This window comes from Anabrus simplex, chromosome 5, assembly GCF_040414725.1.
Source record: "Anabrus simplex isolate iqAnaSimp1 chromosome 5, ASM4041472v1, whole genome shotgun sequence".
Taxonomy (NCBI): Eukaryota; Metazoa; Arthropoda; class Insecta; order Orthoptera; family Tettigoniidae; genus Anabrus; species Anabrus simplex.
The window spans coordinates 282,169,607-282,196,597 of record NC_090269.1 but is presented as its reverse complement, the minus strand read 5'-3'; the positions used below and the strand labels follow the sequence as shown (position 1 = coordinate 282,196,597).

Below are 26,991 nucleotides of genomic sequence, written 5' to 3'. Positions count from 1 at the left end.
GATGAAGTTGTGGTTAACTTCGTTACGGACACCGTAATTGGACTACTGTTTAGATAATATTTACAGGAAGCCTACATCGAACCCTTGGTGGGGTAAGGAGCGAAGTCCCAAATGAAAAACCGAATTCTGTCTTGTGATGTGTTACTGCGGAGTCAATTCCTAATAATGTTATTGTCTTTACGTCCCACTAACTACTTTTACGGTTTTCGGAGACGCCGAGGTGCCGGAATTTAGTCCCACAGGAGTTCTTTTACGTGCCAATATATCTACTGACACGAGGCTAACGTATCTGAGCACCTTCAAATACTACCGGACGGAGCCAGGATCGAACCTGCAAAGTTAGGGTCAGAAGGCCAGCGCCTCAACTGTCTGAGCCACTCAGTCCGGCGGAGTCGTTTCCTGGGCGAGTATCTGAGACATACAGCGTACAATTGAAAAATCTATTCGAAGTCGCCGAGATTTGAATCGAGGTCTCTTGAGTTATCAAAGTGCCTAAGCACTACGCCAGTGAATTCATCTCCCATTTAGACGTATTTGTTATTTCTGGGGTCACTGGACAAACCTGGCTCATTAGAATTTTGACTGAGGGTGCCCCTTTTCACGTAATTTCTTTTGCAATTGATGGGTTTCTTGGTAACTGTCTTTTCAATTATTATTATTATTATTATTATTATTATTATTATTATTATTATTATTATTATTACAGTATTATTCTAATTTGCTATCTATTTTACGACACACTGACACAGACAGGTCTTATGGTGACGATGCGATAGTAAAGGTCTAAGGCTGGGAAGGAAGCTACAGTGGCCTTATGAGATTCAGCCCCAGCATTTTCCTAGTGCAAAAATGGGAAACCACGGAAAACTATCTTCAGGGGCTCGAATTCACGGTCTCCTGAATGCAAGCTGACAGCTACGAGACGCAAACTGCGAAGCCAGCCACTCGGTCAATTGGGAAGAATAAATGAGTATTCGTCAGGATGAATATATTAAATATTAGATCTCCAGCGGTCAAAATGGTGATACCTTACGGAAGGAAAATGTCGCACCAAATAATAATAATAATAATTTTGGTATTCGTCCCACTGACTACCGTACTTCTATGATTTTCGGAGAAAAGAGGTGCCGGAATTTTGTCCCGCCTCCTTTACGTGCCGGTAATTCTGCCGACACGATGCTGATGTATCTGAGCTTCAAATATACCATCGGACTGAGCCTACCAACATGCGTTCGGAAAGCCAGCATTCTACTGGGAGCCACTCAGTCCAGCTATACGAAAGAAATGATTACAGAAGTAGATAGAATCGAATCCTTAGACTGCATTTCACCAAGGAAGATACGAATGTGGAGGAAGGATACTAAAATCCTGGGCAAGGTTGTTTTTTTTTTTTTTTTTTTTTTTTTTTTTTTTTTTTTTGCTTTACGCCGCACCGACTCAGATAGGTCTTGTGGCGACGATGGGAGAGGAAAGGCCTAGGAGTCGGAAGAGGCCGTGGCCTTAATTAAGGTACATCCTCAGCATTTGCCTGGTGTGAAAATGGGAAACCACGGAAAACCATCTTCAGGGCTGCCGACAGTGGGATTCGAACCTACTATCTCCCGAATGCAAGCTCACAGCCGCGCGCCCCTGACCGCACGGCCAACTCGCCCGGTGGGCAAGGGCTTGTATGGTGTGACAGCCGAATGGTATCGTCACTTGTCTCTCACAAAGGTGGTAGCGGTTCGAATTCCAGCCAGTGCATGTGAGAATTCAGAAATTAAATGTCACGTCCTCGTGGTCCACACTCTTCACAATATAAACCGCCATAGATATTTTCAGCTCCCTGACTGAATGGTCAGCGACGAGGCTTTCGGTTCAGAGACTCCCGGGGTCGATCCCCAGTAGGATCATGGATTTTAACCGCGACTGGTTTATCCCTTTGATTCGACGACCGGTCGTCTGTGTATGTCTCAATACACTCTTCTTCATACGCATACCAAACTGCCAATCACCACAGAAATACGCCGTTGTGAATACATCCCTCCACATAGACCTGGCGTCAGGAAGCGTATCCGGCCGTATAATAAAGCCAATCCTCATGTGCGACACACGTCATAACCGCCACCCTCTCAGGGTGTGAAAAAAAAAAGCGGTAGCAGAAGATTCTTTTTTTGCTATTGGTTTAACGTCGTACTAACACATCAAAGGTTTTCGGCGAAGGAAGGATGGGAAAGGTAGCGGCCATGCCCTTAATTAAGGTACAGCCCAGCATTTGCCAGGTGTCAAAATGGGAAACCACGGAAAACAATGTTATTGGCTTCACGTTCCACAAACTACTTTTACAGTTTTCGGAGACGCCGAGGTGCTGGAATTTAGTCCCGCAAGAGTTATTTTACGTGCCTGTAAATCTACCGACACGATGTTAACGTAACCGTGCACCTTCAAACAGCACCGCACTGAGTCAGAATCGAACCTGCCAAGTTGGGGTCAGAATGCTAGCGCCTCAACCGTCTGACCCACTCAGCCTGGCAGCACGCACGACATCTTGAGGGCTATCGATGGTGGGATTCGAACCCACCATCTCCCGAACGCAAGCACATAGCTACGCGACCCTAACCACAAGGCCACCTCACTCGGAAAAAGAAGAAGAAGGAAATGTACTGCAAATATTTTGCTAAAGTGCCTCAACATTACCGCCGTATCTTGACACTTTTGGTGAGTACTGCTATAATTGAGACATATCTTGTCACGTGCTCCAGAGCCAAATTAGTATTAGAAAAGAGACAGTGATCGGCGGTCTTGACAGTGACAGAATATGTAACTTATATATAACCTACTTTCCATCTTACTGTGACTGGGTCAGGACCGAAAGCGACATGCGAGGAACAATGCAAGTGAAAACTGTTTACTAAATGGGTAGCCGTTCAAAGTTACTTTCATCCTCGCTAACCCGGTCCATGTAGGGGTTAATTAGGAAGCTTCAGCTGCAAGTAAGTGCTACATGACCTACCCGTGTGCAAGTAGCGACAATGTACGCACGTACCTAATAATTAAATTATACTGTAACCGCACAACTGTTGTTCACACGCATGTACACTACAAGATGAAATACAAAAATACCGAGCTCGATAGCTGCAGTCGCTTAAGTGCGGCCAGTATCCAGTGTTCGGGGGATAGTAGGTTCGAACCCCACTGTCGGCAGCCCTGAAAATGGTTTTCCGTGGATTCCCATTTTCACACCAGGCAAATGCTGGGGATGTACCTTAATTAAGGCCACGGCCTCTTCCTTCCAACTCCTAGGACTTTCCTGTCCCATCGTCGCAATAAGACCTAGCTGTGACGGTGCGACGTAAAGCAAAAAAGACCGTTCACATTCAGAAACTCATTGTAAAAGCGAGCAAAATACAACATCCGTCCACAACGGACCCAACACTCGGCTCAACCTGACTTCTGTAGTAACATCCCATGATCTAGTAATCCATATAAACTTACCTGTTGGGACCTGTAACTGCACACCTGTTCTTCGCAACCGCCGCACACCTTACGGGATGAAACACAAAACAGTTGACATTGCCACGGTGGATCAGTGGTAGTGTGTCTTACTATCTGAAGTTTGCGAGTTCAGTCCCAGCCGAGGTAGTCGATTTTTTATGGAACTCGGTTTAGAAAGTCATTCACTGAGGTTAAGTGATGATGATGATAATAAAAATAATAATAATAATAATAATAATAATAATAATAATAATAATAATAATAATTATTTATATTTTAATTTTTACAGATCGGTCTTATGGCGACGATGCAGTAGGAAAGGGCTAAGAGTGGGAAGGAAGTGGCCGTGGCCTTAATTAGGGTACAGCTCCAGCATTTGCCTGATGTAAAAATGGGCAAGCACGGAAAACCATCTTCAGGGCTACCGACAGTGGGGTTCGAATCCACAATCTCCTGAATGTAGAGCTTGGCATACACAGCCGTAGCGCTTTAACAAGCGCGACCACACCGCTCGGTATTATTATTATTATTATTATTATTATTATTATTATTATTATTATTATTATTATTATTATTATTATTCGAAACTCGTGTGGTAAGGTGTTATGCGCTACTGGTGCTTCTTTATTATGTCGAAGGATGGACAATAAAGACTTCGTTAAAGAATCGAAACTAGGCCTTTGAAATATGGATGCATCGCAGTATTTTCAAGATCCTACGGGTAAAACACGTCACCAACGAGGAGGTACTCTGTCGAGCGCCGGGTTGAGTAGGTCAGTCGGTAGAATGCTGGCCTTCTGAGACAAACTTGGCAGACTAATTTGGCTGAGTCCGGTGGTACTTGAAGGTGCTCAAATAAATCAGCCTTGTTTCGGTAGCCAGGTGCAAAGTAACGAGATTATGAGCCTCCGATTTATAACACATGCCACAAGAGTTCCAGCTCTTCAAAGGGGAATGTATCCACTCAAAGAAGGAAAGGAACTTAAAAAGACGTGAAGGTAAGAACTCTCCAAGACTTACAAACCCAATACTCAGGATTGGAAGAAAACAAAGTAGGTTCGATATGAAAGAAAAATCAAGAAGAGGAGCCTACCACAAGGAAGTGAATAATAATAATAATAATAATAATAATAATAATAATAATAATAATAATAATAATAATAATAATAATAATAATAATAATAATAATAATGATTAATGTTATTAATTAATAATTGCTCTACCAGATGTCTTAGAAGCGGATATGCTTGGCGATCATCGGGTAAACACCAAATATGTCACCACATGCTGACATCGTTTGCCAGGAATGCCCAATAGATTCTTTTCAGAGCTTCAAAAAATCTCACTACCTCTATCAGGTTTGAACCCGCATGTTTGCGGTCCGGAGACCGACACTACCGTTGATCCACCGAGAGAGCTAAGATTGCTACTACACGCTTACAGCCCAGTGGACACACTGAGTGAGAAGGTTTACGTGCGTAGTTCTACATTACGAAACTGTGACTATAGCCACGGGCCCTCCAGTTTTACGTGGAATCTGAATCAAGAAAGCGTAACTTAATTCTAAAAATAATGTCCCATACATTGCCTGGAAATCGAATCCCAGTTGCCTTGGGGAGAAGTCAATGACAATGTGACTCATGCGAAATTTTCGTTTGATAACCTACATCGCATCCGCCTTTGTGGTGTAGTGGTTAGCGTGATTAGCTGCCACCCCCGGAGGTCCGGGTTCGATTCCCGGCTCTGCCACGAAATTTGAAAAGTGGTACGAGGGCTGGAACGGGGTCCACTCAGGCTCGGGAGGTCAACTCAGTAGAGGTGGGTTCGATTCCCACCTCAGCCATTCTGGAAGTGGTTTTCCGTGGTTTCCCACTTCTCCTCCAGGCAAATACCGGGATGGTACCTAACTTAAGGCCACGGCCGCTTCCTTCCCTCTTCCTTGCCTGCCCCATCCCTCGACAAGGCCCCTGTTCAGCATAGCAGGCGAGGCCGCCTGGGCGAGGTACTGGTCATTCTCCCCAGTTGTATCCCTGACCCAAAGTCTGAAATTTCCAGGACACTGCCCTGGAGGCGGTAGAGGTGGAATCCCTCGCTGAGTCCGAGCGAAAAACCGACCCTGGAGGGTAAACAGATTACGAACGAACGGACTTACATCGCTATAGTGTTTGCACCAATATGTGCATTAGTAGTTAATAAGGTTCGGATGTTAAGTCATATTTCTTGCCTGAGGTCATTTTACCCGAAATATGAAAAATAACTGAATGCAGAGCCCATGGCCCCGTTTAAAGCAATTTGATGTTGCATATAAATTCGTATGTCGGTCATTTTTATTGCTTTGGTCATATTTTGCTCATCTAAGTATTATAAGATCATATTTGGTTACATTTTGAGCAGTTTTGTTTAAAATGAGGCGTCGTTTTTAACAAGGTACATGTTGTCTGTGTCGAGTTTCAAACAAGGGATTTCAAAATACTGTAGTGGGTGTAATTTTCTTTCTTTCTTTTCCCGAAACAGATAGGTGGCAGGTTTAAAAGACATGATTCCGAATAAAAGAAGGTGCTGTACGAACGTTTGCCGATAGATACTAAAAAGAATGCTAATATTTTGTTTTCTGGTGCCTTTTTTGTATTTATTGAGGAAAACTGAGTGAGAACTGCGCCTCAGGAGTGATACGGAATGTTTAAAGTTTTAACGTATCTACTGTAGTTTTGTCTGTTTGTATGATTAACTGTATCTGCTGTATCCATCGCTAATCTCTTCTTGACACGTTTTATATCAGTAATACTCTAATACTTGCTACCTATGCCTAAAATGCTTAGATCATATTTTACCGTTTTAAGTCGTATTCAGCTAATTTTAGGACATATTTGTTTGCATATTTTGTACTTCTTTAGGTCTTAAACTTCGGAACCCTAGTAATTAGTTATTAATAGGAAAGCGACAGTTGATCTGTGTTGGAAGATGAAGTGGACAAACCGCAGAAAGCCGTTGTACGACGGTCAAGAGTGGCATTACATTGTCTTAAATTCGTGGGAGGTCAAGGAATGCAATGGAATGGAATTGAACTCAGATCTGCAGGTCGCGAGATCAATATTCCTTCCTTAAAAGTCCGCTGAATAGTCCATGTAGGCCTACCTACGCAAGGTTATGAGAAAACCAAATTGTCATAGGACAATACAAACTCTACTAAGTACGCACAAACAAAGATGTGTATTCAGACCAACAGAGGAAACAACAAGACACTTGGCAACTGTAAAGTCAACACAGGGAAGAGATCACAACGATCTTCTCAAGTGATAGCGTCATCGCTATCCTGGCTGCTGAAGGTTTTCCCAGCGAACATACAGCAGCCAGTTCATGTAGTTCATGATTGTGCCTGTTCGCTACACAACTAACGCAAGATTTTTCTCTTTGGAATCCAAATCATAGCTTCGGACAGTAGGGAAATTGAACAACAAAGACTGCAATAATTATTAATAATAATTAATTAATAATAATAATAATAATAATGCGAATATTTGGTCTTAGGCTATTCAGTATGCTAATAAATCTACAGAGAATTTTCGGCCTTCCAGCGACAAGTTTAATAACAGCGGTGCGATCTGTTAGCGAAAAGGAAACTTCGAATTTGACGCACAAGTCGTACCAAGCGACGCATTTCGGCAGCTGAGGCCATGCGATATTAAGAGATGATCCTGAGACACTTAGAAATGTAACTTCCGCAGTAACAGTACCATGTAGGAAGAGGGCAGTATGAAGCTGTATGGTTCAGTCTATAAATAATGTTATTGAGTTTACGTCCTACTCACTGGCTGAATGGTCAGCGTTGAGGCCTTCTGTTCACAGGATCCCGAGTTCGATTCCTGGCCGAGTCGGGGATTTTACTCACGTCTGATTAATTCTTCTTGTGTTTGTCCAAACACTATCCTCTTCATATTTAGACAACACACTACACTACAAACCAATACAGAAACACGCAGTAGTGATTACATCCCTCCATTTAGGGTTGGCGTCAGGAAGGGCATCCGGCCGTAAAACAGGGCAAAACTACATGTGCGACACAGTTCGCATCCGCGACTCTACAGATGTGGGAAAAGCGGTAGAAGAAGAAGAAGAAAAGAAGATTGATTTTATGTCCCACTAAATACTTTTATAGTTTTCGGAGACGTTGTGGTGCCGGATTTTTCCTGAGGAGTTTTTTTTTACGTACCAATAAATCTACCGACACGACGCTGGCGAACATGAGCAACTTCAGGCCAGAAAGTCAGCGTCCTACCGTTTGAGCCACTCAGCCAGCCAGTCACTGTAATACGTATCATAAACTATTTCTTTTTACTTAAAGGAAGTTATCTCATTAGTCATCCAGTAATGCATTCTTACATGTAATAAATCAAACACAGGGATTCCATCCTGAGACCTTGAATTTACTGGATAAAGGTGTAACTTGCTGCATTACGTAAGGAGGCAGGGGCACCCCCAATGGGTGTGAACTGCGTGTACTCTTTTAACCACGTTCCAGCCCTCCTGCCGTACTTAAATCTCTGGCAGTACAGGGAACGGCAGCTAATAGCACTAACCGTTACGCTAAGCAGGTAGACATAGATACTGTGATATCACAGGAATGGTATCCGGCTCCATGGCTAAATAGTTAGCGTGCTGACCATTGGTCACTGGGGTCCCGGCAGGGTCGGGAATTTTAACCATCATTGGTTAATTCTGCTGGCAAGGGGGCTGGGTGTGTGTGTCGTCTTCATCATCATTTCATGCTTATCATGACGCGCAGGTCGCCTACGGGAGTCAATTCAAATTTAAATATCACCACAGGTCTAATGTATGAGACATCATACAACATAGAATGCCGAATGGCCTTATTTCGATGCCGCAAATGGGGGAGCTAGTCGTTGACATACTGTCAGTTACCCACAGACGGAGCTATCCCATACTGACAGAAGTGAATGAAACAGGAGCAGAACATTGGTCCTCGGACACTCCCAGCATTAAAAGCTAAACGTCATTTAATTTTCACAGGAATGGTGAAAAGAAAGTGGAAGAGCAACCAGCATAAGAGACTGAAACACAAACGTGTGTGTGTGTGTAAACTTCAACATCCAGAAGTCAATGAAGGCTTAATATTTGAGTAATTGCTTAACTTGTGTGGGTGTACCACTCATTAGATTTTAGTATCTTTATGGTATGATGAGTATCTTCGCAACTTGATAGATGGTAGCCGGGCACTTATTCGAAACTGTAAACTTAGACGAGTATTGTATTACATTGTATTGTCCTGTGACTCACTTTCCCCTTATTAATGTCCACCATAGGGTGACTACTTTCAGTTAAATGTCTTATTATCTCTGGGGGATTAAGAGTGTCAAAGGTAGAATGTCTTTTCTGACACCCCGTGATTTTTCAGGCGGAAAGTCCAACCAATGGTCTATCAGGATTCGAACTTCAGGCGCCCACGTAGAAACCCCGCAGGCAAGCCACGGCGATAATCAGACCCCTTCGTAATAGCAGTTTTCTGCTCCTGTTGCGTTCACTTCTGTCAGTATGGAATAGCTCCGTCTGTGGGTAACTGACAGTGTGTCAACCCTTAACTCCCACCTTTGCGGCATCGAAATAAGGCCATTCGGCATTCTATGTTGTATGATGTCTCATACAATAGACCTGTGGTGATGTTTAAAACAAATCCAAAAGTAGGTTTGGAAAGACAATTTCGATTTTCTGCTTCGTCTGGTGGAGAAAGAATGTCCAAATCGACATCCAGTAAAATCAAATGGCGTAAAATCAAAATAGCCGCACACAATAGCCGATGCCATACAAATTATTATTTATGTCGTTTTGGCCAACTAAGGACCACGCCATTTCAACTCTCTTCTTCCCTGGGCTTTAACATTTGTCTAGCATTCCCGCATTCGTTGCCGGTGATGATCCTTTCTTTCTTCGGTCCATGCCTTCCCTGTTTTCAGCTTCGGCTTTTCTTGGAAACTTCTGTGGTCTTACATTTCACTTAAGGGTGCTGGGCTCCAGTATATCATCATAAGTGATGCCAATCTTTTGTAGACCTGTTTCTACCTCACTGAACCATATTATTATTATTTAATAAGATATAATGTTCTTGTCCGGTTTCTTGTATGAACGGATTACGTAGGAAATTTCCGTTTATAGGGCCCTTGGTTCACTTTCTGACCAAGCCAGGGAATTTTGGTGCGTCTAATTAATTCATCTGATTAGGGGTGTACGCGTTCCTGTTCGTCGAACTGTACACCTCTCTACCCTGCTAACCACCACGGAAACATGAAATAGTTGAATACACTCTCTCCATCCACATAGGATTGTAAAACAGGGCTGTAGTGTACATGTCATGCCGACCAAATGATTTAAAGAGAGACACAGAAAGGAAAAAGGGATTATTTTCCTATTTGCATTTATTTAAATAATCATCACAGGTGTTTTCTTCTCGAATTCAATAACCCGACTTTTGATTTTTCCTCCCCAGGAAATTCTAATCATGCTCCCTTAATCTCCGTACGAACCCACAGACGTAACTTATCAGTGGCCAACAAGCTAGAAGGGATACCTCACCTGTAAAAGAATTGGCAACGAAAGTAGCAGAAATGGTTTCAATGCCAAGAACACGATCAGGTTCGCAAGAAAGTTCCCCATTAGCGCTTGCCTTATAAGGCTTATCTATAATCAGGACGGAACACTTGTAGTTCCCGCTGGAGGCTCGTACCAGACAACCTGCCGGCAACTCACGATTAATGACGTGTTGTTCAAATTAAGACTTGACCGGCTCCATTTAACAAGCGGAGAAATTGACGACTGTCATAAAGACGGTGGATTAATCCTTAAAAACAATCTCAGTCACCACTGCGCGCTATGTTCACCAGTGTGCAAATATCAGGGGAAAACAATTTGTAAGGGCCGCAAAAAATAGCAGTTTATGCATACTTTGTGGCGCCCAAAGCCGAAAGCTGAATTTCCAATAAATCCAATTTCACACAGAACAAATGAAGTACTTCGATCTCTACAAGGCGGTACTTTCTTATGGAGAAAACATAAGCTTTATGATCTCAAAAGTTACTTAACTACTGGATTTCCATCCGGACGGCCAAGGTTCGAATCCTGGTTGGAATTTTCACTCGAATGATCGTGTGATCCAGGAAGGATATCCGACTTAACTCACCACCAAATCCTAATATGAACCAAGGCGACTCCAGCGACCCCGTAAGTGTCTGAGATAAGAAAGCAATTAAGTTTAGTATGTAAGCGCAGAATGCGCTTCTCAAAACTTAATAAATTCTGCAATTTGACGAATTCTCAACAACATTATGCTAACAATTATATTCCCTTCAATGCTACCAAGAACCAAAAACGAACTCATTTCCATACAGGTCATCAAAGAACCTGGAATATAATGGTATTGGTTTTTCGTCCCACTAACTACATGGGTCATTGCTCTGCCGACCACATTTTGGTCAGTACCGGTTTCCATCTAGAAGTGGCGAAAAATTAACAAACATGCATTATTGATTTTACTTATCACTAACTACTTTAATGGATTTTCGGAGATGTCTAGGTGTCCGAAATATGTTCCGGAATGAGTTCTTTCACGTGTCAGTGAATTTACCGGTAGGGGCTGGTGTATTTGTGCACCTATAAATGCTACTGGACGAAGATGGTACCAAACCCGCCAATACGAGCGAGAAAGAACTTTCTTCTTGACCATAAATATTCAGGATTTGTTCCTGAAACATTATTAGATTTTTCATTTATTTATTTTTATTTCTTCGTATAGCAGCTGCCTCTGTGGATCCGCGGTAGAGTGTCGGCCTCCGGACCCCAAGATAGCGGGTTCAAACCTGGCAGAGGTAGTCGGATTTTTGAAGGGCGGAAAAAAGTCCACTCCACACTCCATGTCGTACGATGTCGGCATGTAAAAGATCTCTGGTGATACATTTGGTATTTACCCGACAAAATTAATCAAATCTCAGCAATAGACGCCCAAGAGAGATCCGGTTTACTCTGTCTGCCATCTAGTGGGCCTAGAGTAAAACGGAACGTCGAAATTGACGAGCAGACAGCCAGATAGCGTCAAATCGAAATGTCTGCACACGGTAGCTGAGGCGATACGATTATTATTATTATTATTATTATTATTATTATTATTATTATTATTATTATTATTATTATTATTCGTATAGCTTTGTGTTAGAGGAAGCTTCTATATAGAAGTTTGAAAATGTTTCCAATGAAGGACGTTTCGTAAATGAAGTGTTTTCCTTCTTTTGTTGGGACGTGGGGGTGGCGGGTGGTGGTGGGGGGCAGGGGCGTAGCCAAGGGGGGGGGGTTACTGGGGGTTAAAACCCACCCAGCCCCATGGAATTTTTCCGAAAGAAAATTGACAGAAACTGACAATAAAAAGTTGAAGTCGACTCAATGGGTTGGCTCTTTAGAACATTCACAGAGGCATAATAGTAAAACCGACAGATCTCTTGAATCTATTTTCTAAGAAACCTCGAGAGTTGAATTTTAGATTGTAATCTGAACATACTATTCGCTCTAAAACTGTTGACCTTGATCATATTGTTCTGTGTTTTAATGTAAGATTTTATAGTGTGACGGTACTGCAGACTGAATATCCTTATGGCACTCATGCATGCGCGCACCACACACGCACCTTCATTATATTCTATCATCTTTTCGTAACTATACCCCCCACCCCCCAGCTGTCGATCCAGGCTACGCTACTGGGTGGGGGTCTTGCGAGCCGTATAGAACTATAATTGACTATACCGCTTTTCACGAGAGTTTAATCCTGATGTAAACAAATAGGCGGAGCACCTTGCCTTTACACGTGGACATAAACGTAGTTGATTGAAGAAGCAACCATAGCACTCACTCGACTGTATGCGAGTTCGAAAAAAAGTACGTTGTATTCATTTTATTTTATGTTAGTTTGTTAGATTTAGAGAGTTTGGAAGAGTACGTAATCAAATTAAAATAGGGTTGTCGTGTATACCGGTATATATATATATATATATATATATATATATGCCTTTTTAAATGAAATAGTGATTAAATAACGAGAAATGAAGGCGCAAGTCGTGGTGTATTACAGGAAGTCTTCTCGTAGTGGGGGAAAGTCCCAAGCTTTACAGCGTAGAGATAAGGTGTTGCTTTCAGTGTTGCCAGCTTAGCGGATTTTCCGCTAAATTTGGCTGAATTAGAAGACTGTCGGCGGAGAAATATAGGATTTAGCGGACAGCGGATTTTTTGGCGGAATTCTAGATTTATTATAGCGGAATTTAGTGTTTTATCCATTTTACGTTTTTTAAAATTTGGACTCCAGTCTGTCTCTGAGCTATTCCGTATTTCTTGTCAAGAGCTAGCAGTCACATGAGGAAAACATGTTATTTGACTTGTTGTTATGAGATCATGGTATCATAAATTTGTAATGCGTGCAGAAAGGGTACTTATATCTTAGTTGACGAATGACGACAGATAATGAAACTGTGAGAGAGTAGCATTTATATTTATGGTATGAAGGAAGACCGTTTAATGAACTGGCCTGTTTTGTGTGTGACTCTTGAGGTAGGGAATTCACCTCCTAGTTTGTACCCGGCAGTAAAACGCCTACAAGTTTTGGCTCGCTGGCAGGGGGTTAATCCCAGTGAAACTCACAGATCAGGTGAGTGCATTTATTTATTTATTATTATTATTATTATTATTATTATTATTATTATTATTATTATTATTATTATTATTTTGAGATCGGATTTCTTGGCGGAATTTTAGCGGATTTTTAGAAGTATTTAGCGGATCTTGAAAATATAAGTTGGCAACACTGGTTGCTTCTTGCATTTGCCAGTGAGTCCGTATTTATAGTGAGAGAAATCGAATGTGTTTAATAAACTAAGTGAACAGAATCCAGGTTTAGTCGTTTATTCAGAAGTTCAGATCTTCGCACTGTTGTCGTATGCGATGCGCAGCCCTGTACGTTCGATTACGAGACGTTGACGGGGTGGAGGTCGGTACTACGCGCTCAGCGAATAGCAATTCATTCTTTGGTGGAGGCGTGGACATACCATGTTTACATCAGGATTAAACTCTCTTGAAAAGACATATAGACTCTTCTCTTTCTTCGTGCGTCTCCCAAAACGGAATCGTTTCCGTCCACAAAGCTTCAGTATACATCCCACCGTCATTCTTCACCCTGTGACTACACAGACAGGCCGATCAAAATTCTTGACCATCCAGCCATGAGGTCACCCAGCATGCCAGTGGTCGGAATACGACCAGACATGCCCAGAGCCACTGAGGCAGAAATTCTGCAACTGTATCGGAATGGGAATAACCTCATTTATGATTCTCACAAGACCAGTGAATTGTCGACGACCTTGTTTCCTAAAATTTAAAAGAAATCACTCGCTATTCTACAGCTCTCCACACCCAAATAAGATAACCTGGTGACACTGGAAATCAAGCTTATCGGGAACGGAAATAGGCGAGTTCTATTACGAAGGTCATGTCTGACTTGCACAGGATACGGAGAGAAACTGCTCACCCTACTGGTAATTAATCTTGGGATGCTGAAAGATACCATGCTACAGTAATTCAAACATACTTTCACCAGTTAACATATTTAATGAGTTAGTGGAGATCTGTTATCGGGGGTCGTGACTGGTCGACGCGCTTCTAGCTTAAGGTGCTGACAGTGAAACATACTTCTGAGAGTGACTCTCAAATACAGTTTTGTCCGGCGGTATGGAGTGATCTCTGTCCGAACGTTTTCTTTCTGGCAGAATTTCAGTGCTATACTGCCGGATGGAATGTTTGTTTTTACAATTTGCTTTACGTCTCACCGCCAGATAGGTCTTATGGCGACGATGGGATAGAAAAGGCCTAGGAGTGGGAAGGAAGGGGTCGTAGCCTAAATTAATGTACAGCCCCAGCATGTGCCTGGTGTGAAAATGGTAAACGACGAAAAACCATCTTCAAGGATGCCAACAGTGGGGTTCGAAAGCACTATCTCCCGAATGCAAGCTCACAGCTGCGCGCCTGTAACCGCAGGGCCAACTCACCCGGTAATTTTTTTGTTTTGCAAAGGGTGGTACGTGATCATCTCATCCCCCTTTCGAAGTGTTTCCAATAGTTAACCATTTCTGCTCCTACACAGAACAATACAAAATGGAAGAAGACATCTTTGGTGCGCCACGCTGTGTGGCTCAGGCGATAGAGCACTTGTTTTCTGATCCCAAATTGGAGGGTTCGATCCCGGATTAGTCCGATGGTATTTGGGGCACTGAAATACGCCAGTACCGTGTCTGTAAATTTACTGTCACATACAAGAACTCCTGTGGTACCTCGCCGTCCAGAGAAACCGTAAAAGTAGTTTGTGGGACGTAAAATAATAGTAAGTTATAATAATTCTTATTATCACCTTGGTGCCTATGAAAGAACTATACCTTACTTAAACAGTGACACGATCTCTAAGAAATCAACAACTACAATAAAGAAAATGTTTCTGATCACTGCAGGGCATTGCCATTTTAGACCTCGGGTCATGCATTAAAGTGTGGTTTTTTGTTGTTTTTTTTACAATAAAGGCCTTTGGTTATACACCATTTGGCCAGCTGGTAGTGATAGGGATGATGATGTGTCTTCTCGCCATGAGGCCAGTCAGGCATTGCTACAGGGTGGGAAGGCCATGGTAGAAAGGTAGTAGTTAATGGGGTGTAATAGTTAGGAGATTATCTTTATTAACTATTTCAGTTGGTGGCTCCTACATCAGGGTTTATAAATAGTTAGATTGGTGTCTTGTAGAAAGTGGACCAGTGATCTGTAGATTTTGTTATCGTGGTCTTGAAGAATAATGTTGACATTTGTGGGGAATGGGATATGTAGTGAGCGAAGCTGTGCGAGTTCGTTATTGCTCACACCTGGAACAAGAAAATACTATATGGTTCAGATCCGCTTCATCGTAATCGTCATGTGAGCAAATTTCGAGGTAGTCACTCCAATGTGGTGGAGGTGGTGAGGGTAGCATCCGTGCCCAAGCCTCATCCTGATGATGGTTGTTAGATGTCTCCTTGCAATATTGTATTTCCAGAACCAGGGTTTTGTTCGATATTGTTGTTTGCAGTGTATGCATTAAAAGCTGAAATCTTAATCTCGGTGACAATGAGTTGTTTGAAAAATTGTGTCCATTACGAACTTCTTAACCTTCTGGGATGGATATACAATTCAGAAATGTGCCACAAAAGGATTATTTTTATCACTATCACAAAAGAATAGAGAATATTCAACTAGAGAATCTCAAAAGCCGTATTTTATCTGAAAGGTTTCTGTTTCCACTGGCCACACAGAAATAATTCTACATTATCACTTACGAATGAAGCAAACATGGAATGACATCAGAAACTTGTTAGAAGTGGATTTAACAAAATCCTAGCTCTAAATTCGCAATAATCATGATGTTAAACACTGTAGGTACGTACTTGTAACACGAATCTCTATTAAAGGTAGCTGCTACTAACCATAACATGAAGTAGTGCAAAAATCTGTCCATACACATATGTTTCAAAATATGATTGTAGCAGTTCTCTTTTGTAAGCGTATAGTTTCAAATTATTATTATTATTATTATTATTATTATTATTATTATTATTATAAAACAATGAAACGTTGAGAGTTTAATTTACATTTGTTACTTCTTCAGGTTTCACCAGCGTAATTTTCCTGATATAGGCCTCAGAATGTCCGTAATTACTTATCCATGAATGAAATGGAGTATTCACTTTTTTAAAATCGAAAATGTGGTTACCACCCTCTTTGCACATAGTCTACCACTGGCTACTCGGCAAAAGTATGAGAGCGGCCCCTAAGCGGTAGGCAACACGTTTTGTTGCTCACCACGGGCAACACTAGGCAAGTTCATACACATCAACAGGGCTTCAGTTTCAATGTACCGGGCGAGTTGGCCATGCGGTTAGAGTCACGCAGCTGTGAGCTTGCATCCGGGAGATAGTGGGTTTGAACCCCACTGCCAGCAGCCAAGGTTTTCCATTTTCACACCAGGCAAATGCTGGGCTGTACCTTAATTAAGGCCACAGCCGCTTCTTTCCGATTCCTAGGCCTTGCCTGTCTCATCGTCGCCATAAGACCTATCTGTGTCGGTGCGACGTAAAGCAAATTAAAACAAAAAACAGTTTCAATGTACAAATAGAATGCCATGTTGGTGTGCTTGTCCGCGATTTTTTTTTCATCCTGTAGGCTACAAGTTTAATTTAACCTTTGTTTATAGTGTACTATATTAACTACTAACAGGTAGGCTACTGTATATTAGCATTAACGGTGAATATATCCAACGAGTGAACAATTGTAGACACATATTGTCGGAAGAACTTCGGTGTGAAACCGGTATCAGCAGTCGTATACTTATGGTAAAACAGGCGTTCTCTGATATGTCCCTCTGCTTGAAAAAACAACTGGTCTGATGACCTAGATATTAGGCCCCTTTAAACAACAAGCATCATCATCATCATCATCAAGGAAACAAATTATAAAACTTATAACTTATAAAAACCTGTCTGCAATGCTTGCTTGTTTTTTAAAGGGGCCTAACATCGAAGGTCATCGGCCCTGTCTGGAATGAACTCTGGCGAAACCTTGGCGAGACCTGACTCTGAACAACGGCGACACTAAGAAATGAGAAGCTTTTGAGATGATGGTGGTGGTGCCATTTGGAGAAAATGAGGTGGGTACATAAGCTGACCAACAGAGGTGTGCTCGACAGAGTAGGCGAAGAACGACAGCTTATCACCCATACGGAGAATATATCTTCCTGTCTGAGGTACAGAATGCGACATAATGGCCTGATGATCGATGAACTGATGATGATGATGATGATGATGATGATAATTGTTGTTTAAAGGGGCCTAACATCGAGGTCATCGGACCCTAATGGTACGAAATGAGACGAAATGGAATGACAAATTAAAAGTCTAAAATTCTCCACTGACCAGAATTCAAAGCGTGAGAACGAAGAATGAATGGATGGACATGAATTTAATCAGTGGATGCGACCCGCAATACTTTACATTCACACAAACTGACGTAAAAGAATAGGATTACTGATCAAGGGACTGCTGCTATAGCATAACACTGAAACGATGATGCTTGCAGTCTAAAGGGGGTCCAAAATCCAAGTTATCGGCCCCTCATAACGGTACTGATCGCTAGGAAAGTAGAACTATGGTATTTGTCCTGTTGCGGTACTAATCAAAAGTAGCAGAGACTTGCGGTATTCCACACATTATTGTACTACTCAGAGATTATGAAATTCGACATATAATACAGACCTATGTTTTTCTCACTTTGCGGCGCCATTTACAGGCAACGCAAACTTATGGTGTTCATCACATAAGAGTACTAACCACAGGGACCTTCCCCTATCCCGTGGTGTTCCGCATATAGTGGATACTAATCACAGGCAAGGCAGACCCATGGTAGCTATCATCCCATGGTCCTGCTCATATGGTGGTACTAATCACAGGTACTGCAAAAGCCGGCCGCACGGTGCTCCTGTGTGCTACTAATCACAAACCTATTTGGTACCTAATATAGTGGTACTACGCGCAAGTAAAAGCGACCCGTGATGCTCTCCGCGTTGTGGTACTAATCACAAGTAGTTTCATGGTTCCAAGACAATCATCCCTTGTGAGTGATCGATGAACTAGACGGTAAAATACCTGAAGAATGACCTCATGGAAGGCCACGAAAAAAAAAAAAAAGGTCTTATGAAAACTTTTTCACTCGTATATTCCTGAAAAACTATGAAAAGGTTATAAAGACAATTCAAGGTATGGACAACCTAGTAGCAAAACTGAATACAAAGGATTAATTTTCTTTGTTCCGTTATTTAATTAGTAACTGTGCATGCCTGAGGGGTTATAATATATACAGGATATAAAAGCTTGTTTCCGGCCCTCAATACGAAGACAAACAATCTCGGTTTCCACAAATTTGTCACAATTATTCGAAGATTACAATGAAATACTTAAGTGTGCAAGATGATCCAATAAATGTTTCCATTACTGTTTATGTACGCTGAACGACAGTGCTGATGCTTTGAATTTATCATTAGGCCAAAGTAGCCCACATAGCATGTTAGCCTTGCAGTTTGGAAGATAGTGCCTCAAGGTGTTAGCAGGAGGTGGTATTCTGAAGTCGTTCTGTAATATGCTGTTGGCCAGCGGCTGTTCCAGTTTATCGCCGATCAGAGCATTTAACATTGCTTAACATTCAGGGTCAAAGTCAACAACTCCCAAAGAGGACATTAGCCTTCAAGTTCAAACGGCGATTTGTCAGGTCATGTGCACAGCTCCTCTGATCTTCCTGAAATCGTATTGTTCCTGCAAGCAAGCTCATTCACCGAGAATCAGATGATGATGATGATGATGCTTGTTGTTTTAAGGGGCCTAACATCTAGGTCATCGTCCCCTGATGGTACGAAATGAGACGAAATTCAATGACAAAATAAAAGTTCAAAATCCTCCACTGACCAGAATTCAAAGCGTGAGGACGAAAAATGAACGGATGGATATGTTAAAACAATCAGTGGAGCCGATCCGCAATGCCTCAGTCTCAGAAACTGACGGAAAACAATAGTAATACTGACCAAGGGACTGCTTCTATAGCTCAATAATGAATCGATGATCCTTGCAAGCTAAAGGCGTCCAAAATATAGGTCATCGGCCTCTCATAATGGTACTTATCGCTTGGAAAGTAGAACCATGGTATTTGACATGGTGCGGTACTAATCATAAGTATCGTAGACTCGCAGTATTCCACATATTATGGTACTACTCACAGGTAATGAAATTCGCACATGTAATACAGACTTATGGTGTTTCACACACAGCGGCGCCATTTACAGGCAACGCAAACCTATGGTTTTCATCACATAAGTGTACTAACCACAGGGACTCTATTATCCCGTGGCGTTCCTTATATAGTGGGTACTAATCATAGGCAAGCCAGAACCCTGGTGTCGCTCATATAGTGCTACTAATCACAGGTACCGTAAAAGCCTGACCGCACAGTGCTCCTGATTGCTACTAATCACAAACCTATTTGGTACCTAACATGGTGGTACTACGTGCAATTAATAGCGACCAATGGTGTTCCCAGCTTGGTGGTACTAATCACAAGTAGTTTCATGGTTCTAACCCAATCAGCACTTGGTCGCCGCTTTTAGTCGCCTCTTACGACAGGCAGGGGATACCGTGGGTGTATTCTTCGTATGCGTCCCCCACTCACAGGGGTTGTGTGTGTGATCCGCGAGAGATATTTTATTTCCCTCAAGTCCGCCGGCAAGGCGGTTAGAACCCCTCTATCCGCCACCTGGGATGCGCCACGTGGGAGTATCACCTCTCCCCATGCTACGCCTGCGTAGCAGGTTCGTGGACCGAGAATCAGAAAGTGAGCATAAAGATGAAGAAAGAATGAGAGGCTTATACGTACAGACAAGTTCAAACCTATGAATTTGAGGAGTTTTACAATGATAATGTGGATTGGTTTTAATGTTGAAGACATTTCTTTGCGGACAAAGTAGGAGTCCCCATACCACGAAAAAAGTAAAATTAAGCAATTTCCTCAATTGTGCCGAATGTTGAAGGGCTGAAGGACCCAGAAAGGTTTCAAATTGTGAGTAGCTCTATCAAACTAAAGAAACACATTTTGAAAATCACTTCCCGCCTAAATGCAGTTCCAGAAAAACAGCCTAAAATCGCTTGCTCCTTTACTCGTTTTCTTTTTGATTCAATTCTTAGCCCAATTCACTTATTTACAAAATTCTTTCTGTAATGTGTTCCTTGGTTCAATACCCTCGGACATTTTTATTTTTGAGAAATGTCCACACCGAATGTAGTTATTAGGGCTTAAGTGCAACTCTGCATTGACTCACATTAGCGCTCGTAGTGAAGCTTAAGTGAAACAATGCATTGACTCACATTGGCGCTCGTAGTGGTGCTTAAGTGAAACAATGCATTGACTCACATTAGCGCTCGTAGCGGTAGAAAAAGGCAAACTGCTAATCTGATCGACCGGATAACGATGTTTAAGAGAAGTATTGTAATTTTTAGCAATAGATAAATAATATATTCTCATACTTTATTATTTTTTACCAAAAATTCGTATCTCATATCCCCTGGGATGTTTTCAACATGTCTGTGCCCTGTTTGAACACATTATGTGAAAAAAACCTATTTATTAAACGCAGGAATTTGAAAATTAATTTTTTTTTAAATTTTACTAAGCCGAAAAAGGTACAGAACATTTAAAATGTACACGCCCTTCATTAATCCTCCCTCACACATAAAGCGAATGGCGAGATCAGCAGTATTCTAACCATCGGCTAGTATGAGTTCGAGTGTCTCCTGAAGGCCGAGGTTCCGCATTAGGCTAGAGAGATCCACACACACTGTGAGGATGTGGGCCACGGTGACTTCGGCATCACAAGAACACCGTGGAAGTGGGTCTTCTCTCTCTGGACGGTAAGAGTGCATAGATCATCCATGGCCTACCCTCAGCCTATACAGAACTACGGCTTCTCACCGTGAAGGACGGAAAGAGGACCGCCACACGGCAGTTGTCGTCTTAATTCCTCACAGTTTGTTTGAAATTCGGATAGCTAGCCATTTCGATCTCCACGACTGCTACATAGTTCCACGTAGCTGAGAACAAATATCCCTAGCAGGTACATACGCAGGTCCAGCGGTCAACGTAAGGCTTCTTTTGCAGACAAACCATAAATCGCGCACAGTACACTTTGGGCACGAGTTTCCGCCAATGTAGAGATAGCCCCTTCCTTATCTGAACGGCAATTATTAGACGTGCACAACCAGGCAGACTACACTACACGTTCGTTCCATATTGCAAAGAAAAGCCTACACTAATCCATTGTGACACTCATCATAATTCAATAATACATTTTATGCTCGACGATGGCGAAATATAAATATTATATGCCAGAAAACGGAATCTTAATGAGGCTCATTATAGTTCAAGTTTCATTATGATACAGGTTCTCCACCAATGAGAGTTCAGATTTTCATTATGATACAACTGTTTGACCAATTAGGTAAGGATAGCATCGCACCTGCGCTCAAGGCACCAGTTTCGCACTTGTTTCCAAAATCAAACATGTCGGACACATCAATGCAACTTATACTTCCAATATTCCACAACCACACGGCACATTCCTGCAAATTCACTTCAACTGTATAATAAACAATTTGTATTCGAAATAAAGAAATAAATATGACATTGTCAAGGTCTCTGATCCAGTCACGGAAAATCAATAACCCAGCGCATGCGCTCTGCGTTCTGTTCGGTAAACTCAACTGTCAAGCGACATCTCGACAGAAATTTATGAATATTTAAAAAAAATAGAGTTATAATTATCGTCGAGCATAAACAGTCGTATGCTACTCGCCTACAGTGCATTTACGTGATCCTATGAAAAAAAAAAAAAAAAATCAAACGAATTCATTTTCTGATACTGCATGATTACTATAGATGAGGAAATACTTCAAACAAAAATGACTGCTATTCGAGAGCTTCCTTTGTATGGATAATGAAGGTGCCAAGTTATTACGGTAACATTCACCCGCGTTTGTCCATGGTTTTGTAACTACTGATGTCGTATATCAAAGATGACAACGCCTCACACGGTTATTTCCTTTCGGCTCTTTGATCTGACATAAAAATATCTCGCTAGATGGTCTAGGTTTAGCTGCTCGTGGCAGAGCAGCTGTGTGAAGTGTCAATCTTTTACTCAACGGAAGCTGGTTGAACATAAGATGAACTGCTACAGCTAAGACGTACGCCTTAGATAAACCGTAAACCACCAAAGACACAAAATACCTTATTTCACTACTGTTCATGTCCACAGCTAAATGGTTAGCGTGCTAGTCTTTGGTCCAGTGGGTTGCGGGTTCGAGTCCCAACCGGGTCGGGGATTTTAACCTCCAATGGTTAATTCCGATGTTTCGGAGGCTGGGTGTGTGTGCCAGCCATCATTACAATTCATCATAGGTAGGGCCCCATCATCACAGATGCGCAGGTCTCCTATACGGCGTCAACTCGAAAGACCTGCACCAGCCTCTCCGGAGGCCACACGCCAATTAATTACTACTGTTAGTGTCACCTAACCTTGGTCCCTAAGGTCCCCATGTTTACTGAAGCTAATCATTTATTGTTGTAACAGATCTGAACCTTTGTGTTTGAGATTAGGGCGGATAGGATCTTATATACTGTTAGAAAATGAATATGAGGGGGCTTCAGAGTGAGTAAAAAAGAACACGATGTACCTGTACTACGGTTAGTTTTACAAGGAAATTGCTCGTGGAAAAATATATATAGAATGTTGTTTATAAACCTTCTTTTGGTTCTACACATTTTAATAACAATGTTGTTGGCTTTACATCCCATTAACTACTTTTACGGTTTTCGGAGACGCCGAGGTGCCGGAATTTAGTCCCGCAGGAGTTTTTTCACGTACCAGTAAATATACCAACTTGAAGCTGACGTATCTGAGCACCTTCAAGTACCACCTCCCAAGCTGGAGTCAGAAAGCCAACGCCTCAACCGTCTGAGTCACTAACCGAACCTAAACATTTTTTCGAAACAGTGAAAAATTAGGGAAATATCAGTGGTGGTCGTGTAAAAAAAAAGATCTACGAGCCGATATTTTTAAATGTTAGCAGAGTTGCCATGGAGATCATTCCGGCAACTTTTTAGAGCCTTTGTGCAGTCGATCGAAAACGAATGAGGTAGGTATGCACAGCGTTTGTATCTACAAGGGAGACGAATTATATTTTGATAATGATTGAAATTAAATCTGATAAAATATTAACTGCGAGAAACAATATAAAATCACTTTCTGTTTTAGTGGAAGGAGGAGATTAAATCAAGAGCAGGAATAAGGCAAAAAAGTGCAAAGGGCCAAAGAAAGTCAGGGAGCTAGTACCGATACGACAGACCACTGAAAGGGAGAGGCTTAAAGTGCCTCATAATCTCAGAAACAACATGAGCGGTCGACAAAAATGCAATCACCACATCCTCAGTGATTGTTCAGTCAAGACGGGTACAAAAGCTAGTCAATAATATCAGTTTCCATTGCCAATGATGCTTTCACGGCCGGTGACCCTCTTAGACTGATTCTGATGGTTCGGTCAGCTTCCGCTTCGAACGCTAGCGCTTTGCCACGTCCAGGGAGCCATCTGGTGACGAAAGAACGTACCATTTCCACTTATATCATAATGTCTAAATTTCAAAAAGTCATTGTCTAAGAAGCCTTTCTCGTGGACAGTCGAGATTTTTTCTTCTGATGACGCAGAGCACAGTTCTCTGCGAAACGTAAAGAATTTCAACTCATTTTCTTGACACGGCATAAGCCCAAAAGCCTACTGTATACAGTATAATGTCTATCAGTTTCCATTGTTGTGTTCCAGCAAGTGCAGCGATGTAATGGTTGTTCTAGAGGCAACGAAACTTTATATGCATACTGAGCAAGTGGCTGCGCGTTTTGTTTCACGTACTATCAGATAGTGGGTTCGAAACCCACTGTCGGCAAACCTAAAGGTGGCTTTCCGTGGTTTCCCATTTTCACAGCATGCAAATTATGGGGCTGTACCTTAAATTAAGCCCACGGTCGCTTCCATCCCACTCGTAGCCCTTTCCTATTCCATTGTCGCCGTAAGACCTATCTGTGCCGATGCAACGTAGCTAAAGCATATTGTAAAACAACACCCTTTGTATAGCTGAGGCATAGCTTATGCGTATTTATAAATTCGTCTTTGGTAAGATTTTAACATGGATATATTTTTGGTTTGGGGGTCTGTCTGGAATTTCAATTTCCGGACACCATTATAACCATGGAAATGAATGCTCGTCTATGTTTGCTAGGTCAGTAGCGTCATCCTTTTACTGTGCGCTCTTACTGTAACTAAGAGCTTGAGAAAATCTACTTCTCCCAGAAAATGAAAATCCACGGCCTGTTTCCAGTTATTCGACCGGGTCAGGAATGGAATGAATGAAAGCCCCATCTAGCGGCGAGGATTCTACTCCTCAGTCCAGAATTAGAATCCTTGAACTGGCTGGAAAACGAACCCAGGGCCTTGGACTAGGAGAGAGGCACGTTGCCTCTACACCGCGGGGCTGGATGATGATAATAATAATAATAATAATAATAATAATAATAATAATAATAATAATAATAATAATATTAATAATAATAATAATAATATATTTACGAGGTCTAGAATGTCTTTCATTTTCTCACAATTCATGTACCTTATGTTTAGTCCTCATCCCTAAGGCTGGTTGGATCCTTAACAGCTCCGCCATCAGCAGTCATAGATTGCCTAGGATCACTGAAGAGGCGTACGAGAGAAATGAGGAGTGAGGTAATTTCCCGTTGCTTTCCTCACCCTGTCAGAAGTTGCTATTACACATCAGTCTGCCAAGCCCACTGAAATGCTTGCATCAACCTTACCGTTCTTTTGTGGATGCACTCATTTTTCTTTCGATTTATCGGAACTCTATCTCTCCTGTGGGTGGAGTCAAAGAATGCATTAACTGTATCCCTACATATTGTAAGAGGCCACTAAGAGGGGAACAACGAAAAATTCTGTACTCCCTCTCTCGTCGTCTTAAGCCCAAAAACATATCCATGGTTCTATGCTTACCGTGCAACGGAGAAATGTTCTAATTAATTATTTAATTTATTTATTTATTTATTTATTTATTTATTTATTTATTTATTTATTTATTTATTTATTTATTTATTTATTTATTTATTTATTTATTTATTTATTTATTTATTTGCAATTTGCTTTACGTCTCAACGACACAGATAGGTCTTATGGCGACGATGGGTTAGGGAAGGGCAAGGAGTGGGAAGGAAGCGGCCGTAGCCTTAATTAAGGTACAGCCCTAGCATTTGCCTGGTGTGGAAATGGGAAACCACGGGAAACCATCTTCAGAGCTACCGACAGTGGAGTTCGAACCCACTATCTCCCGAATGCAAGCTCACAGCTGCGCTACCCTAACCGCACGGCCACTTACTCGGTTATCTTATTTTTAGTAACACCGATGTATTTTAATAACTTCTACAGTGACTGCACACGGTTGGTTGAGTTGGTTAGACACTCAGTAAAATAATAGAAATGCGACGGACCCTAATCAGTAATTTACCTTTAAGGTAAATAAAGAACCTATGTTGGGTGGGGAAATGCCTGATATAATACTAACTGAACTTCTTTCTTTTTATTGTCTCAGTCTTATCCTTGACAATATTAAAGTGACAGTGGTATGAGTGATGCTATTAATGCTATTCCTTATACAGCCAGCCACTATTATGGACGATGAGAAAATGTCGCTCAAAAGATGGGTTGGTGCGTGCATTCCAGAAGGTCTGAGAGGCTGATATATAATAGCAATGTCTCACTCGGCGAGGAAAGCAACAGGAAACTACAACACTCTTCATTTCCCTAGTACGTCTCTTCAGAGACGCCTAGGCCGTCTATAACAGCTGTTGGCGGAGTTGTTGAGAATCAAAACAGCCTTCGGGCTGAATACTCAACACACATACGAAATATTTAGAGACGAAACAACAAAAGGATGAAAATAAGCATATGAAATGTAAAGGTTTAAAAACAGTTTACAACTATGTACTTGCGATGATCCATAAAGTAAGTTTTTATAGTCATAAAATACTAGAAGGCATTAAGAGCTATTTACAAACAAAGAGGTTGGAGAAGCTCTATTCTCCTGTTTATACTGCATATTTATGTCGCATTAATCACTGTAATTGTAAGGTATTTGACCTGATAGGCAGTAAAATAATTCAGGAAATGCAACTGATGCAAATTAAGGAAGAAAAAGGAATTACAACAGAATCCCTAGAAGCTGCATAAGATAATTATAGAGGCTGGAGGGTTCAGCGTGGTGTTAATGACCCTTTGACTTCAACTGATCGTCATACGCGATGGATTGTGGGAATTATGTTTTAAAATGGGGGGAATTAACGGAGGGGTGAATTTAAGCTTAAAATATTTAAAGGCCTCCCAGAAAGCTCAACAGGCCCATATTTCTTACCTGATTTACTGCTTGTAGCAAGACCGACGTGATTTCTTGAGAAACGTTTTGAATGTTTTTTTGGGGGGAGGGGAGGTCAAATGCGACGACAGATGGTCCATTCATATTAATAGCCATTACATAATTTGTTGTTTCAAATAGTAGTGTGCTTCTATGGGTAGATATGGTTCGATTCATACAACTAAAATTTGCTCTGTATGGAACTGAAACATGGAAAATAACTGTTGCAAAAAAAGAAAACCACAAAAACCCCGCAAGCCTTTCAAATGTTACGTTACCAAAGAATGTTGAAGATGAGATTGGTAGACACGATCACAAATGAATACCTGTTGAATCAAGTTGGTGAGA

The 26,991-nt window shown here is 41.6% G+C and overlaps 1 protein-coding gene across 1 annotated transcript in view; it reads right to left on the bottom strand.

Moving 5' to 3' along the window:
- The window catches only part of Fhos (Formin homology 2 domain containing), a 1,020,872-nt gene that overhangs the window by 201,768 nt on the left and 792,113 nt on the right, over positions 1-26,991 (bottom strand). The window lies entirely within an intron of this gene.